Below are 17,084 nucleotides of genomic sequence, written 5' to 3' on the forward strand. Positions count from 1 at the left end.
TGACATGGATCAGGCTGCTCTGGGAGACGGAGGGGGCTGTCGACCAGAGGAAAGCCTATGCAAGCGTGAAAAGCCCTCTGTAAGGCAGCCGTGCCCTGGACTGTGTTTTAAATACAGGTCCAGGAAAACAGCCTGAGTTTGCTCCAGCAGGAGAGTGTCTCCCACTGCCCTAAAGCCTCCCGGAGATTTGGTATTACTGGGATTGAATAACACATTGCGCAGGCGCTGCCAACAGCGGGTGCCTCCCTGTGCCCCTGCACCTGCCAATGTGCCAGGACCAAGAGGTGGAAAAACACTGCTGGTGGGGGGCTGGGACCTGCCGAGTCCTTGGCGGCCCCAAGGAGTGCTCCTTGCCAACACCACCTGCTCCCCGCTCATGTGGCTGCGGCCCTGGGCGCTGCCTGTGGCCCCGACGGATACGAGGGGTGAGGCTGACACCATGGTTGCAGAGGGACGGCCAGGTCTTCCCGCCCCGTGTCCGTCCTCTGCTGGAACGCAGGCACCAGCCCAGAGGCAGGCTGTGGCCAAGGTTAGCCACCTCCCAAACCTTGTGCTTTTTCCTTCAGTTTCTATGGCCAGGCTCCAATTCAAACATGGCCGGGAACATGCTCGCCCTGGCCCTTACAGAGCTGTTCTTCCCCTGTCCCCCTGCTGCTGCCTGTGTTGTCACCTCCAGAAACCCAGTCTGCTTTTTATAAAGCTGCTAAAGAGAGGAGTTTTTCCCCTCCCGGCCCCAAGACATCTCAGTGAAGGCTAAGCCCCAGCAGGCACGCATGGTGCTTTTGAGTCGTACCGGTCAGTGAAGGGCCAATTTGCGTGACGGCCAATTTGTGTGTGGCCATTGCCAGCGGCAAAAGTGACTCCAGCATGGTAAGTGCATGTGCTGGGGAGTGACACGTGATTTTTTTTTCCCCAAGAAGCCCTCAGAGGCATGGCAGTGGGTTAGGAAAAGGAGATCTCTACGAAGGAGGTTCAAGGTCAAATTTTGCCACTGTGCCTTGAGGAGGGGCAGGGAGTGATGCAGGTGGAGGCATGGGGTAACTTGCTCCCTCTTCACCAAATGCTGAGGAGGCAAGTATTATTCCATGGTTGCTGAGATGTAGTTGAGGGGGTTTTTTGCTTATTTTTGTTGGCCTTGCACAGCCTGCTGCACTGCCAGTGCAGCCTGACTGCTGAAGGAAGCAGATCTCCAGGAGGGAGCATGTCCCTCCCACTTGGCAGGGTGTTTCCTCCAAGGACAAAGTTTTCCTTCAAATGAATCAGCCAGAAACTGCTTGCAGAAGGCGTAGCTGGGGCTTTCATTAGGAAAAAAAACAAACCCAAAATAATCCACGCAAGGTGATGTGTAGGGAGGGCAACAGGCAATGTTGCTGCAGCAGGACACACTTCTTCCATGGGCCTCCCTTTGCCCCCAGAGCTTGGCGAATTCACAGAGGGCCAAGTCCAGCAACAGGCGCTTTTGCATTTCCTGATCTTCCTGTGGTCAGGTTCGGCATCAACACGTGCTGTTCCGGGCTCCCGCAGAGGCCTGAGTGACGTCACAGCAGGCGCTGGGCACGTTTCCAAAATCTGCCAAGGTCGCCCTCCGTCCCTGCTTCTGCCCAGCATTGCTGTGCAGCGCCCAGCTGCAGCCAGGAGGATGAACCGGTGTCACCCGCAGAGCCTGCTGCCTGCTGAAGCGGTGGCACTCTCACGATGCACAGGGCAAGTGAGGGGCCATGGGCACGCAGAAAACCAGGGAGGAACCGAAGAGACCTCATTTGCTGGGGGAGCACTGGTGTTTGCACCCCTGGGGGGACAGACTGGCAGCACAGCGGAGAACGTGGGGGAAAGGAGCAGCAGAGATGTCTGGAAGACCACAAACATGAGCCAGGGAAGGACTGAGGAGCAGAGGGAAGGACAGCACCCTGGGGACATCCGAGGTGCTTACACACAGGTGCAAACGTCACAGGGAGGTGAGGGAGGCTGGAACTCCCCTCTTCCCTTCACCACCCAGTGAAACGGGGTGTGTTCCTGGTGACCCAACATGGGCTGCAGCTGCGTAGGCCTCCTTCCCGGCCATCACAGCCCAGCGTAACCTCCCCGTCCCCGCCTGGCTCCCTGCTTGTCACATTCTCACACACAATCATCCTCTAACTCTCCTATCTGGACTGGTCCTGACATGGTGGTTCCCCTCTGGGGACATGGCCAGCTCTCACAGAGCGCCCTTCAGTCACAGAGCTGTCAGTGCCTTGAGCACAGACGTGGAGACGCTGAGGCTCGGGGACAGGTCATGGTTTCACCGCGCTTGCGGGGAGCACCGGGGCTGGCACCCGTTGGTTTCTCCTGCTGCCTTACGCTGACCCTGCCAGTGCTGTGAACTGCCCTGAATGGGAAAGGAGATGATGCAGAGGGACGGGATGGAGACATGCTGGAGGAGTGCCAGCCATCCACCGAGGAAGGGAAAAGACTTGAAAAACCCAGACAAAAATAGGATCCAACAAAATAAATGCAGAAAGGGCACAGGTGGGCTGTGATGCCCCGAGGCAGAGCCGAAGATGCCCAGCACTGCTGAGGAGAGCTGTCTTGCTGCGTAAGCAGTAGCTGTTGGATGCTATAACCTACAGAGTAAGTGCTAACACATCAGCACAGGGAACCACAAATAGCTGATTTTTGGAAATACAAGCAAAGAAACTTTGCTATATTCCAGATTATAAATCACAGCAGAGATCAACTGCATAAAACCACGCGAGAGAGACCTCACTTGGTCCTTCAAACTAGAAACTTGGTCACTGAGACTAACTGGTTGATACTAAGAAAGATTATTTTATTCTGATAAGACTTTTTTTTAATCTTGGAGTTATTCTCTTCTCCAAAGGCACAGTGCTCTTTGAAAAATATTATTTTCCTCCCTGGAGATACTTGTTCCTGGAATTTTTTTGACCAACCAGTGCACATAAGTAGAAACCTTCCCAAAGTCAATGGTGACAGAGGTGATAGTGGGAACTACAATAGCTCCATAGCAACCAGAGAATAATACAGCATCTAACCAGCACGTACTCAATCACAGTCATATTAGACCAGTATTTATTGCAGGAGAAAGCCACTGACCGCATCTCTTAGTCATACAGATATTCAGCACACAGACAACATCACAGCTGAGGAGATTTTCCTACTTTATATTTTTAAAAAAAACCCTCCAGGCTTCCCAGTGTGCACCTTAAAATACTACAAAAGGACCTGAGTCCATCCAACCTTGGCCCCAGTGTTTTATATTGTGGGGTGCCTGAGACCAAAGCGCTGATTCCTCTGAGCGCATGGAATAACTGCTAAGAGCTGCTGTGGGGACCCGTGGGTCTTCCAGCAACACCCGATTGATTTCTGCCCTCCATTAGTGAGCTTCCCTGGAAAGTGGGATGAACTGTTTGAATGATGTTGTCTGAGGACCACAACGCTAATCTGCAAAGCATCACTAGGAAGTGGACGTCTGTGTTAGTAACTGTGTGCTGACCCTTCCCTTGCCTGGCCAGTAGACCTTCATAGTCCAGAACCGGTTGGGGCTGGACATCTTCCTTTAACATACCTGGAGTGTCCTGCAGAGTTGCATGTGTCTTCCCCAGAGCTGCTCTCCCCATGTAGGACTGCAAGAGCTGGTGGGAGCTGCCCATTACCTGAGGAAGCCACAAAAGCAAGACCACAGCACCCCAATGGAGAAGCCCATGTCGCCTCAGTGGTGCGGCAAAATTTCCAGTGAAAGGTTGAAGGTGCCTTTTGGCTTACACAGCGTAGAAGGTAAAATGGGGGCGGTCGCTGCCTCGTTGAAAAAAGCCCACTGATTGATTTTATCTAGTGTTACCTTGATAGAATTGGGTACAGGGAGCTGGCTATGATCTCACAAAAACCCCCCAAAACGTCCCCCGGTATTTTTCTGTGATGCAACTCTGTTGAGGAAGGTACGATTAGCAAGGGGACTCCCATTTACTTCACTGTCTTTAATTTTGCCCCCTCTCCCTGCAAGGTCTGCAGACAGAAAAGGGTCTCCATTGCAGGCTGTGCCATTGCCCTGCCAGCCAAATGCACAGAGAGCTCTTCCTCTCCTCCTGTGCCTCGCGAGGCTGTTGGCCACCCTCTTCTTCACCTGAAGATATTGGTGGTGGAATTAGTAACTGCTGCTCCTGGAGGGAGCCATGTTTCCTCCTGGAGGTAATTGTCTCTTGGCAGGATCTATCTTATCTTGTGGTGGCAGTGGCTGGCTTTCCAGGCTCTGCCACTGGCAAAGCAGGCTGCAGGGCCATGGCTCTTCACCTCTCAGCCCCTCAAAAGCCTCCTGCCCTAGGGCACAGCCAGCGTCACTCCTGCCTGGAGCCTGTCCTGCCAAAGCATTTGCTTGTGCTGCATGAATGCTGCCCTCTTCACACCTGCCAAGCAAAGCAGGTTGGGCCTCAGGGAGTTAAACACATGCTGGGCCATAGCTGAGTCTGTCTGCTCTCCCTTGTGGATGCTCTTCACCAAGCAGACTAGAAAGGAAGGTGGATGGCTGCAAATGCATCTCTATAATGTTTGCCATTACACGCACCTGCTGCAGAGGCTATAGGAAGACCCCAGGAGCGTGGAAGGGTTTCCCAGCTCTCTGACTGCGAGACAAGCTAATGCCACCATGGGTGCTGGTATTCCCCAGGTGGGAACTCATCCACCTCGGGAACTTGGGAAGCATCCTTCTCTAGAGCCCCAGCCTTCTCCTCTCACTTGCCTCTCTATCTTCCTTGCTCCAATGGATTATTTTCCCTAAATGCTGTGGTCTGATCCTGGGAGCAAACAGCAGCCAGCAGCAGGCTGCAAGGGAGAGTTCTGCCACCAGTGAGCCGCTATATCTCTCCCTGTAGTACCTTTGCCTCCTGCTGGACCCATCCCCCCTGTGCCATTCACCTGTGATCAACTGATTCCCTTTTTTCCCCCACCACAGCTCCTCCTGGTCTTCTCCACTTCCCACACATGCCCTGCCTGGCTGGCAATGGCTGCCCTCGATGCAGCCGAAGAGCATTTGCAAAAATATCTGCAGGGCACATAGCTGCAGGAGCTCGTCGCTGCATTGTAGTGCAGGGGGTTTCAAGCACAGCGAGAGCGCTGGCTGCATGCTGGCGCATCTTGGAGCAGAGTTGGCTTGGCCGGCAGAGGCATCCCAGCTCTGTTAGTGCTGCTGCAATAACCCAATTAGTAGTTCAGGTGTTGCCACAGTCTTTGGCTATGGCCCAAGAGCTAATGACAGAGCAGGTGGCAGATGTGAGGATTGCAGAAGCGTGGCTGGAGATGAGGGGAGCTCGTTATGAACAGCTGGTTGAGACCAGTTTCTGCTGACCAGCTGGGATGATGGGTTTTGCAAGGTGGATTCTTGCTTTGTGGAAGTCTCCAAAACACCCTTCAGCCTTTGAAGGATGCTGCAGCTGCATTTGGCTCTGCCACCCTTCCCAGGATGTCCAAAATTATGCCAGGATTAAAGGGTGACCATGCCCCTGACCACTGGTTTACAGCAGGAGGAAAATTCATTAAACCCCAGAGGTGTTTAAATCAGAAGCAAAGTGACAATGGGGCATTGACACATCATGCATGTTGATGCAATATGATGATAGAGGGGCATAAATGCCATTGTCTGATGAAAGACAGCTTTGTCTTACCGAATTCCTGCACTGTGTGGCTACCACAGATGGCCTAAGGCACTTGGGAACTACTGACCCCAAAGCAAACCTTTGGAGGGAAGCTGGAAGGGAGGAGAGGCTGAAGAGTGGCAGTGGAAACTGTAGAAGTGTACAGGCAGCGCAGCGAAGAACGTGCGACGTGACACGCAGCAAGAGCTTGAGGAGATTTTTCCAAGCAGGTTGAAGAACTGGTTAAAAAGAGGCTTAGAGCAATGACCAAAGAAGCTGTTGATGCAGTTTGACTCCTGCTGTGCTTACAGAAGCTGGAGTTTATATTCTTTGTAGGCAAACAGGATTATGTCAAACTACCTAATGCCATCACTCAGTTCGCTTACTAATGGAAACACTGAGTTTTGCTCAAGCCAAAAGGGAGGCAGGTCTTTGTGATCACCACGCTGTGTTATCTACGAGTACAAACTGTTCCTGCAGAGCTCGGTATAAAACAGCAGTATCGATGCAGCTCTGCTTGCCTATGCACGCAGAGGAGTCAGGGTACATGAACCCTCTGAATCTTCTCTGTCCCATGCTCTTGTCATTGATGTCCTTCCCCAGGACCTGCTTCTGCTTCTGTTGCACTCAGTAACAAAAGTTGACTTCAGTGGGAGCATTACAGGCCCTTGGACGTCAGCCCCCAAGTGGGCTGCGAAGAAAAGTCGTCAAAAGGTCTGCTCTTGAGTCTGTGTCCACTATGTTGATGATTTTTTTCCCCCCAATGGCTCCAAAGACACCTTCAAGACCACCCATTTCTGCTGAAATACAGCCCCATCTTGAAAAGGGCTGTGTGACAGTGAGTGTCAGGGCAGCCATTTTGTGCTAATAACAATAATTTTATACCATGTCACAGTAGGGAAGACAGAAATGACTAATTAAAATGTTGGGGAGATCGTCAAGTCATGAGAGCATTACTCAAGTGCAATTTAGCTGGGAAGCTGGGATTCACAACTCTGCTATTACAAAAATACCACAGGACTTAATTCACCAGACATCATTGTCAAGGCATCAGGTTATCATCCCACCTGAAAGCAGCTCCAGGCTACCCACCACCCAGCCCAGGCAGCGGTTCAGACCCATCCACACAGCATGGCCCTGGCTCCCAAGTGGTCGATGCCATTTCCTGCAACTGTAATTTTTTCTGGCCTAATACCAGGTAAGCCCAAGATGTCTCAGCTTGCAAAGAGGCTTGTAGCTCAGTGTGGCCTTGCTCAAGATGAGGATAATTCTATCATCAATGGGAAGCAAAATCCCAAAGCCCTGCTGTTCCTCATGCAAATACTTCTTCAAGCCCTATACCGTTTTGCAACTGTTGCTCACTGTCCTGACCCCTCTCCAGATCCTCTAATGAAGAAGATGATGAAGAAGTTACTTCATAGTGAAGGGAGAGACCAGAGAGAACAGCTTGGTGCTTGTTAGCTAGGGGGGGCCAGGCTCAAAGTGGACTCTACATAGCCCTGAGTGCATCCCATCACTGCAGGGAAGGTCCCAAGGTGTGCAGGTGCCTGCAGCACATGGACTTCAGGCAGCAGAGAGAAGACATGCAATAAACATCAGCCTCTATGGGCCTGACGTAGATTAACAGGAGAGCTGGTGCATGAAACACATGGTTTTAGCAGCTACGATCCCTCCCCTGCTGTGTCAGTCCCTTGTTTTACAGCTGTAGCAACAAGTAGTGGAGGTCTAGTGTAGTGGAGCTGCGTAGGAGGAGGGCTTAGCTGTGAGAGGTTTGAGCTGCAGATGGGCTTGGAGCCCACAGTCTCGGGTACAAATGGTGTTTGGGGTTGTAATATGGTTTGTAGGAGTTGGAGAGCTCTTTTATTGACAGCTCCGGCACTGCTTTGGCTCATGGCCACCACTGACTGGTGAATGAAGGGGGAGGGAGATGAGGCAGTGGGGAGAGAGGGAAAAGGACAAGGAAGAGGACAGAGCAAAAGAAATGTGAAGATCAAAGTCTAGACAAGAGAAAAATTAAGCGTAGAAAGCAAAGGAGATGGAACGAGGGAAAATCAAGGAGTAACGCAAAGGGAGAGATGGAAGAGAGACAGCAGCCCTCCAACAGGCCAGAAAAGGGAGGCAGGAAGGAGCTGGGCATGGAGAGGACAACAGCTCCCATACCTGGCACATTTCTCTCCTGCTGTTGCTGTCTTGGAAAGGATGAGCCTGATTTTTTTTCCGGAAGTGCTTAATGAGCAATTAGCACAAATACCTTCCCTGATACCTTTTGTGACACTTTGAAGCTAAATGACGTATGTTACAGGAAAGAAAAGTGATCCTGTGTGGGCTCAAGGTGGCATTGCACCCCTGTGAAAAGACCCTCCCTGAGAGGTTAATGCGCAAGAAGCAGCCAGGCTCTGGGGAAAGGCTGTTTTGGTCCCAGGAGGCCTGGCCCAAAGGAAGGGAAAGTTGTGGATGCATCTTGGTACCCTGCAACCAGTGAGAGCAGCCCTGCGCTTTTGCTGCCCCAGATTGGGAGATGGCAGGTACTTCCCCTGCCCTGGGCCGGAGAATATCACTTTTGTGAGGAAATACAGCTGAGATCTTCCATCTAGCTGGCCTGCATGTGGTCCCCCTGCAAAACTCTGCTCCGCTTTTTCAGCTCCTTGCCGCTGACTGCCAATGCAGACATCACACTCAGCAGGAACGCCTCCTTATCCATACACTAGAAACGCCTCCTTATCCATACACGCCTCAGCTTGGCCAGCAGCAATATCTTAAACCTCCTGCCAGGGCACAAGGTGAAGGGCTGGCGGTTGTTACTACCTCTCCCCAGTGGGGCAGGATGGGATGGCTGTGGCGGTGCTTAGCCTAAGCACGCTGCGTGCTTGGGACCTCAGTCAGTGCCAGCGGGATGCGGGGAGAGAATGAGCTTCCCCAAGCCTGGACTTATTCATAGGCCAGCAGCCCCGCAGCAGGTCCGGCTGAGTGATGTGGAGCCAGGAAGGACATACACTGGGACTTACTCATTGCTCTGGGATGTCAGTCCTAATGGAAAACAGCAGGGAGTAGTTAGAATATGCCATAAATATTTACTAGCTAAGACATCCATTTCCCTAACAGCTGTTAGAAGTCTGTAGCTGCCTGAAGTTTCAGGGTTGGACTCCGGCTCCTGCTCCAGCACCAGGAGAACCCAAGCACCATTCCAGCGCCATCCTGGCAGCTCCGGGTCATGCCTCTCATGCAGCGGATAGCCAAACCAGCCCCAGGCCTACTGAACCCCCAGGTGACAACACAGTCACCTCCTGTGAAGCACAGTTGGTTTGTGGTTATGGAAATAGCTCAGCATTGTTTGAGCCTGGGCTGAGCTGCGTTGTTCTCCCCGCTGAGGGGGGTGCTGCTGAGAAATGCCAAGGTTTCCCTTTGCTCTGGGAGAAGCTGACCAGGGCTCAGTGTTTCTTTCAGCATCCAGCCCTCCACGTGTAAGCTCTGGGGTCCGACTGCGCTTTCCTTCTCAGCCTGCACAGCACAGGCACGTGGCTAGCACTCAGAAGACACACTTTAAATAACCGCACCACAATGACTCATGCCTTACCGGAGGCAGTCTGGCTGCTGGTGTATAAAGCATGAAAGCCAGTGATCTTTGGAAGAAGAGAGGATCCTACAGTGAGGAGACATATGGCTCAGTTCCTGGCCAGAAGGTGGGAGGGGTGGAAGTGTTTCTAGATGAGATAGGCTGGGAGGCTGAGGCTCGCAGGCGCAGAGTGGTGGCCTCCCCACTGCTGCCCAGCTCTGTCATCCTGACCTGCTGCCACATGCGCGGCCCCTTGTCTCTGGAATTTCCCTGAGTCAGCAGTTTTCAGAGCTGGGGTAGCTCGGGGAGGTAGGGAAAAGGCATGTGGGAGCAGCACCAGAGTCCAAGCGTGGCCAACATCGGAGGGGGGAATGAGGTGGGGAGTGGCTGTGGAGCGCTCTTTTGCCCTTTGCAGCGTTTGGCCTGTAGAACCGAGGAGGCAGACAAGGATAGGCAGTCCTGATAGCTCCAATGGACCTTCACCTTTCCCTCAGGCACCCGAATCATCCTCCATTTCCCCAGCCCCCACCAGTCCCAGCACTGTCCTTCCTCTCAAACGCTCTCCATCCACTCCCCCGACTCCCCTGCCAGCTCCCCTCAGCACAGTCCCTCCCTGCACTGCCTGCCCCTCTCCTCCTCCCCCAGATCCATCCTCCCACGCCTCCCACTCTCCCCTTCCCAGTTTCTAAGCCTCCTGGGGAGCTGCTCTGCACCCTTTTCCTCCCCACTTCCTGGTGCCATCTCTGGACCCCTCCTACTCTACCACCTGCAGCCACATCTTCCCCTCAGGCAAACAGTTACCCCTTGGCACCTACTGTGGCTTTTCCCCCAGCTTTCCCCGCAGCCCCCGGCCCCTTCCCACAGCCATTTGCTCCAGAAGTACTGCAGCGGCTTGGCAGCTCCTGCCTGCTTTCTTCCAGCAGCCCCTACCCAGTGACCAGCCTTCACCTTTGGGCTGCACCCCGCTCTCCCTCACCTCCTCCCCAGCCCGTGGCTGTGGCTGGGTTGCCCCTGCCAGGCACGAGAGCTGCTTTCCCCAGCCCAGAGGCTGTTTCCAGGGCCCAGGAACCTGGGAGCTGCTCATCGGCTTTGGCAGGGCAGCGTAAATGTCATGTCCCTGCCTGTTCCCGGCCCGAAGCGATGCCCGCGTGTCTCCCATTATGTAAGGCATAGTGTGTACCGGAGCTGGGAGGCCTCAGGCTCGCTTACGCACCATGAATGACAGCTGCAAAAATGAGACAGGGACTATTTTTAAATCTCCCCCTTCCCTCCTCCTCCAGCTCTTCCCTGCAGCCCCAGCCAGGCTGTATGGTTGTCCAGACCGGCCCCACGGAGGCAACTGGTACTGCCGGGCTCTGCCCAGCCAGTCCTGAGCAAAGGTTTGTACTGCCACAGAGAGACACGCAGCACCTCATCACGGGGCTGGTGGTACCTGGAGGACACATCCAAGTCCAGCCCTCCTTGCCCATCAACAGCCCCCCGACATCCTCTCCTTCATCTCTCACAGCCCTTGCCAGCGGGGCAGTGGTGGCCTTTTCCTTCCCCCAGCCTCTCCCTGTAACTTTAGAAAGGTCATTCCCTCCTCCTCGAGCCACAGGGTTATCGCAATTCCTTGGAGCAGAGCAGAAGGGAACTTGAGGGGGAAAAAACCCCTACCTTCTCATGTGGAGATGTGATACCCCAGGACCACCTTGTCCCTCAGAGCGAGGGCAAGAGACAGATGGTGTGGAGGAGGGGACTGCGTAATGTCTCATCTCCCACTGAACGCTGCCGGCACGGAGACCGGCAGGGTAGAGGCAAGGCGGGTGAGGAGCTGGCTAAGAGAGAGGCGATACTGGTCACAGGGAAAGGGGAGTTGTCAAAACCGGCAGTGTTTTGCCCCAGAATGCTGTAAGACAGGTGCCCCTCAAGCTGGAGCGATGGAAGACAGGCAGTGGGTAGACGCTGCCCATGTGCTGCAACTTGTCTTTGAATAAAGACACTCAGTTCAATGATATGCCCATTAAAGAATTGTCTGAAGAGACTAATAAGTATGAGGCACCACTTCACGTGACATTGTAGCTGCTGCTCTAGACATCCCTCCTCAGAAAGGATGGAGCTGACCTGCAGAAGGTACAGAGCAGGCTTGTAAGTGGCCATTGTGAGTGTGCAGCTTGTTTAATCCAAAATAGGAGGGGTGGGGGGACAGAATCCATACATCATAAATCCATGCTAGAGCAAAAGTCTAATTCATACTCCCAGAAGCTCATGTGGATCAGAAATACATTTTGACTTAAAATTAGAAAGAAATTCCTAGCCAGCCACGGTATAAACGTCTGCGACAGCCTGTCAGGCTGGAAGGTGGGCAGAAGAGGCCTGATTTGGTAAGAGATGGAGCTGGCTGGTAGTCACTGCATGGCAGGACAGGAGGGAGCCATACAAATATCTGAAATAAAGCTTGCACTCATGTCCCCAAGCTGATCCCCAGAGGGACTGGTACAGAGCTGAAACCTCAATGTGTTGCATCCTTTTTAGGTTACATGTTATTAATCTTCTCCTTCAGGGTCCTCCCGGATCCTTAAAGAGGCAAGGAAGAGGTCATCTCTTTTCCTTCTGGGTTTTTAGGAAATTGTTTCATTTCCTTCATCTCTGTAACCTCTCTGGCCAAGGCTAGCCACAGGGTTGGGGTGAGGCAGGGAGGAGGAACAGGGCTACTCCTGCTGCTCTTAGTCATGCTTTGGATGTGTTGGTTTGCCTTGCTCACAGGCTCAAGACAAAGCCAGCTCTAGGGCCAGGAAGGCATTTCCTTCAGGCTTGGTGTGCTGGGGCGACCTGGGGAGCTGGAGCTGTTGTTCATTGCAGGAAGCAGTGCACTTATGGGACTCCTTGTCTGCGTTTTCCCTGTTGTAGGAGCTTGGGGATGCTAGAGACACCTTTGCTCTCTCCCACTTGCTCCCTCTGCTGTGTTAGTATCTTTAGGCTTCTGTGGAGTGTCACCATGGCAAGTGAGGGGATGCCTTCAGGATGAGGCGGTCAGGACGTTCCCTGGATGGTCCCTACGTGTCTGGACTCGGGCATTACACTACAGTGTGCGCAGGTCAGAAGGACAGGAGTCAAAGTCCCAGGCCTACATTTCCATGTGGGGTGGAGCCCACATTACCCTGATAAGATCCTCAGGCTTGCGGGTAGGGTGCCAGCTATTTTTGCCTGCTGAGTCCTCAGTGCCAGGGGCAGCTGGGCACAGCCCAGGCAGAACTGTCCTGAAGTGGGAGACTTGATTAGGGCTACGGTGGGGTCAGTGCAGGAGGCGGTGGAGAGCTGTCAGAGGACAGCAGGTCCCTCAGCAGGAGGGTCAGGGCTGCCTCTTCCAGCCTCCCACCTCTCAGCGGCTACTCCCAGGCCACCACTGTGTCCCGCTCGGCTGATCCTCGCCGTTCTCCCCCCACCGCAGATGTCGCCTAGTTTGCTATCGGGCTGCAGGGACCAGGAGGGAGCTGTGCCTAGCGCCGGGCCAGAGGAGGGGTGCCGGCTCCCGTGGCCACGGGATGAGGCAGAGCTTCGCTGCCCGGGCCGAGGGGCGGGCGGCAGAGGCCACGGGCGGCAGAGGCCACGGGCGGCAGAGGCCACGGGCGCTGCCGCCGGCTGCCCGCCCGGGCCCGGGCAGGTCGGTGCGGTCCCTGCTGCCGCAGCGCCACCTCGCGGCGGCCGTTGGAAGGGCGCGGCCCAACGGCCGCTTGGGGCGCCACGGAGGCTGCCGGGGGTGGCGGGGAGCAGCGTTCGCTTCCCGCTGGCGGCTCGCCGGGCTGGCAGAAGCCCCGCTGGGGCTGCACGGGCAGCGGCCGAGCTCGCCCGGCGGCGCGGTGCTGCCTGTGCCAGCCTGCCTGCTGCCTCCTTCCAGCGTGAAGCTGGGTCATGCCGAGTGGGCGCCGGCAGCGCCCCGCTTGTGAGCCACCGCGCGTTTCCCCACAGGTGGGTTTAGGTCTTGCGGCTAGGATTAACAGGGGAGGGAAACGCGAGGAGTTTGAAACGCCTCCCTTTGCCCGTGAGCCGCCCTGCCTGCCGTGCGCACGCACCCTGACGCCTCAAGACGCCGGTGGCTCCGGGCAGGGGGGAGCGATCTGCCCCTCTGAGCTGCAGCGAGCAAACGCACAACCGTGACATGGCCGCACAGGCAGGAGAGCTGGTCCCCGGCTCCTGCAGCCACAGCTTTTTACCACGCCCGTAGTTGTTTCGATCCCCCAGCACGCAAAGGCAGCATAAACACAAAATAATCTTTCCTCAAAAAATTTAGGGACTGCAAACAGCCGAACCGTCCAGCAGCACTGCTCAAATGAGCGCTCCAGCCAGGCATCCGCTCCCCAGCCACCGGCAAGTTTGGGGTGGGGGAAGAGAGCGGTTGGTCCAGCCTGCCACACTTCTGGCAGCGTAGCCCTAACCTGAGGGTGCAGGCTGGTGCCTTGGCCACCGTGATCCCTCCTCTGCCAAGCAGCAAGACCCGGGGACCCTCTCCAGGCTTGGCAGCCCCTAGCTAGGCTGTGATGGAGGCTGTCTTTCTGCCCGAGGAGAAGGCTGCCCCCCCCAAATGGCAGCACACCACAATAATACGATATTCATTCCTTCTCAGGAGCCATTTTGGGTCAGCAGGCCTTGGTAGTGCAAAGAGTAGTGAGATCTCCTTGTGGTGAAGTTACTTGTAGGCCACGTGTCCTCAGCTCTGCAAACATCCCTGATCTCACAGGTTCTGACGGGGCTTGCACTGCACAAGGCAGTGAGCATACATGACAGCTCTGAGTTGCGGAGGAGGGATGTGCAGCAAGTCCCCAAACCAACCTCATGTCCTGCAGTAGGCCTGCAGTCTTGTAGCTTGGTGAGGCCAGCCTTACCTTCAGGATGAGAAGGATTTGGAAACGGCACCTTTTCCTGGGCTGCAACAGTGTCCCAAGGAGGAGCAGGACACTGGAGCACCCATTGCTTGCTGGATTGAGGCAGTATGTGAATCTAGGAGAATATGAGGAGGCTACTTCTCCTCAAATTATGTATTTTACATTTATAGATAGCATATAAAGCCTTAGGAGCAAACAAGCAGCCAGCAAGATCAAATGAATGCATTGGCTGACTGATGACAAAGACTGAAGCTGGCTGAAGCAGCTGCTGTTTGGGAGCCACAGGCAACCTTCTCAAGCATGAGTAGGCTGAGAAGCACCACGGGATCGGGTGCACCTGAGCACGAAGTCTGGAGCGGGGCAGTGCAGGTGGGTGGCCTATTGCTGCCATGCTGCCACCACGGAACATGGACATGGATCTGGCTCAAAGGCTTGCTGCTCCGGGGCTCAACCAGGCCTGGGGTGCTGAGCCTGCTCTCACAAGCTGGAAGCAGATTTCAGGATAAAAGCATTCAAGAGCCAGTTTTGACCATAAACTTGTGCTCAAGCACAAGAGGGAAAAGCTACTTGAACTCATCTCTTGCCACGTCTGGAATACTGCCAGCACCTTTCCTCTCTACTCTGTCTAGCTACGTCCCAAGCCAGCCTCTTCTGCCACTTCCCCTTTCCGGAGGGGAGGAAGGCTGGTCCCATGTTGCTCTTCTGCAATTACCTAAACCACTAACTTCTGGCTTGACTCCCTCACAGTCAGTTTGCTCCCAGTTTCCTTCCACTGCCCTCTCTCTCCTCAGAAGCCTGCTCAGGTCTCACATGCAGCACTGATCTCCCTTCCCACCTCTCCTCCCAGCATCACAGGCTGGACAACTGGGGCAGGGCGGAACACAGACTCTTGCTCCAAGGCCTCTACACAATGGCATCTCCAGCCCCTCTGCCTCTTCCAGGGCAGGCAAGGGGCTCCAGTGTCATACTGTAGTCAGAAGCTACACTGGCTGGTGGGTCTGGTATACACACAGGGTCTCCAGCAAGGTTTCACCCACATGCGTGAGCTGGGACTCCCACGCTATTGCAGGTCTTGCTGCTTCCCCAGGCACAACAGCAGGCTGTGTCCCAACTTTGCATGTCAGCAGAGAAGGTGTCACCCTGCTCTTCAGTCACCTCCATTCCTTCTTGCTTGAACAGTCACACAGGGCTACGATGCCATGGGATGCCTGAAGGGGAATTCAGGGGCAAATGGAAGTTGAACCACTTTTGCAACCTGGTCACCCCACAGATTTAGCTTCTCAAAGCCCAACAGTATTCTGAGCTGTAAGAGTATTGTACCACTTGAAAGACACATAAGACACTTAAAATGTTTTCTCAATGGCCATGTCTAGCCAACAACCACAACCAACAGCAAGCAAAAACCCAGAAGAGCTTGGTGGATGCAGCTCTTGCACATTGCTCAACCAAAGCATTCCAGTTGTGGCTACAGAGCACTACAAACCAAACAGGAGCCAGATCCTTTCCCTACTCTTTCGCGGATCTGGTGTATCCAGGAGGAGCAAAAATGAATATAAATGCATTTGAAGTCCTGAGGTCAGCAGATCTCACCACCACACAAGAAAGAGGTTGCCATTTTTTCCATTGCCATCTTTCAGATCACTAATGGCTGCAAAATTTCCTGAAGGGAACTAGTAATATAATATGCAGAGTTAGCACATTTATAAACTTGCTCCCCACTCACCCAAGAGAACATACAAGCTCCCTGAAAAGAAGGCACTATATAATAAACCTTTCTGCTGCTGCCAGCTGCCATCACAACAGGAAAAAGATACCAAATATCCTCCACGGAGTCTATGTTAAGGCCACATAACACCAGAAGGTTACATCCAACACATCCTTGTATCCACTCAGTTTCTACTGCAATTCCTTGTTTTGGCCATGTCAAGTCCCTGGCCTTCAGTACATGGTACAGGTCAGGCCCCTCCCTCTAAATAGGTAGGTTTTTAGCTTTCATACACAAATTGCCTGGGTCACTAATCATGCCACGGCTCTGGAAGCTAGCCAGAGAAAAACAACTAATTGACACTAAAATTCTTCCTTCTGCAAAACCATATGAATTTCTTTCTTTATCCACTATGGTAGGTTGCAGGTAGTCATCTTCATATATACGTTTCAAAATTATACTGCTGAATGACCAGATGAGATGCCAACCCAGTCTTCATAGCTCTTCTAGCACCTGGACTAGATACCTCTTCCTCAAATGTCAGGAAATGGTCATTGAGTGTCCATCTAGATGAGCGCCCTACCTGCAGAATTGGATGAGAAATCCTACCTTCCCCCCTTCCTCCTATTTAGAGTTTTATTTCCTTGCTACCACCCCCCATCACTAATCATACAAGATACCTTTTACAAAAGCAAAGAACCAACAAAGTCTGCCTTACTGCAGTTTCTAGATATGCTAAAATACTCCAGCTAAACTAAACCACCAGTGATCTCATTTTCCTTGAAAGCATGTGTCTCAGGTAGAAATATCATGGACTGCAAGAAGCAAAAGAAAGTGAACACAGCCTTGTCTGGAAGCTGTCCTTTCCAGTCAGATGCAGTGAATACAGAGAACATGCACATTTCTTACCAGGTTGATCTTCACCTACTAGCTCTTGGGAAAAAAAAAACAACACAACAAAAAACCCCAACCAACTAACCAAGGTTTAGGTCAAAAAATGGAAAGGCATGCCGAAAGCTGTCCTCATGGTCAAAACTTATTTACTCTAAACTTTACCTCTTCCCACAAAAGAAACTAAATTCTGATTATTTTGGGGATGTTGTCAGTCCCAAAGTAACAGACAAAACAAGGTCCGAGTGTCTGTGGCCGACTACTAGTTGTCAGGATTTCTCCTCCTACCTGAAAGAGCTCAACCTAGAGTCACTACAGGACAAATGCAAAACCTTGCCAAGTTTTTGAAATCAATTAATCCAGAAAATAAAAGTGGGGAATTGTATACCTGTTACCAGCACACCTAACACATGGGAAATGGACAGCAAGAGCCTAATCCTAAAAGGTGATCA

Source organism: Gavia stellata, chromosome 4 (genome assembly GCF_030936135.1).
Source record: "Gavia stellata isolate bGavSte3 chromosome 4, bGavSte3.hap2, whole genome shotgun sequence".
Lineage (NCBI taxonomy): Eukaryota > Metazoa > Chordata > Aves > Gaviiformes > Gaviidae > Gavia > Gavia stellata.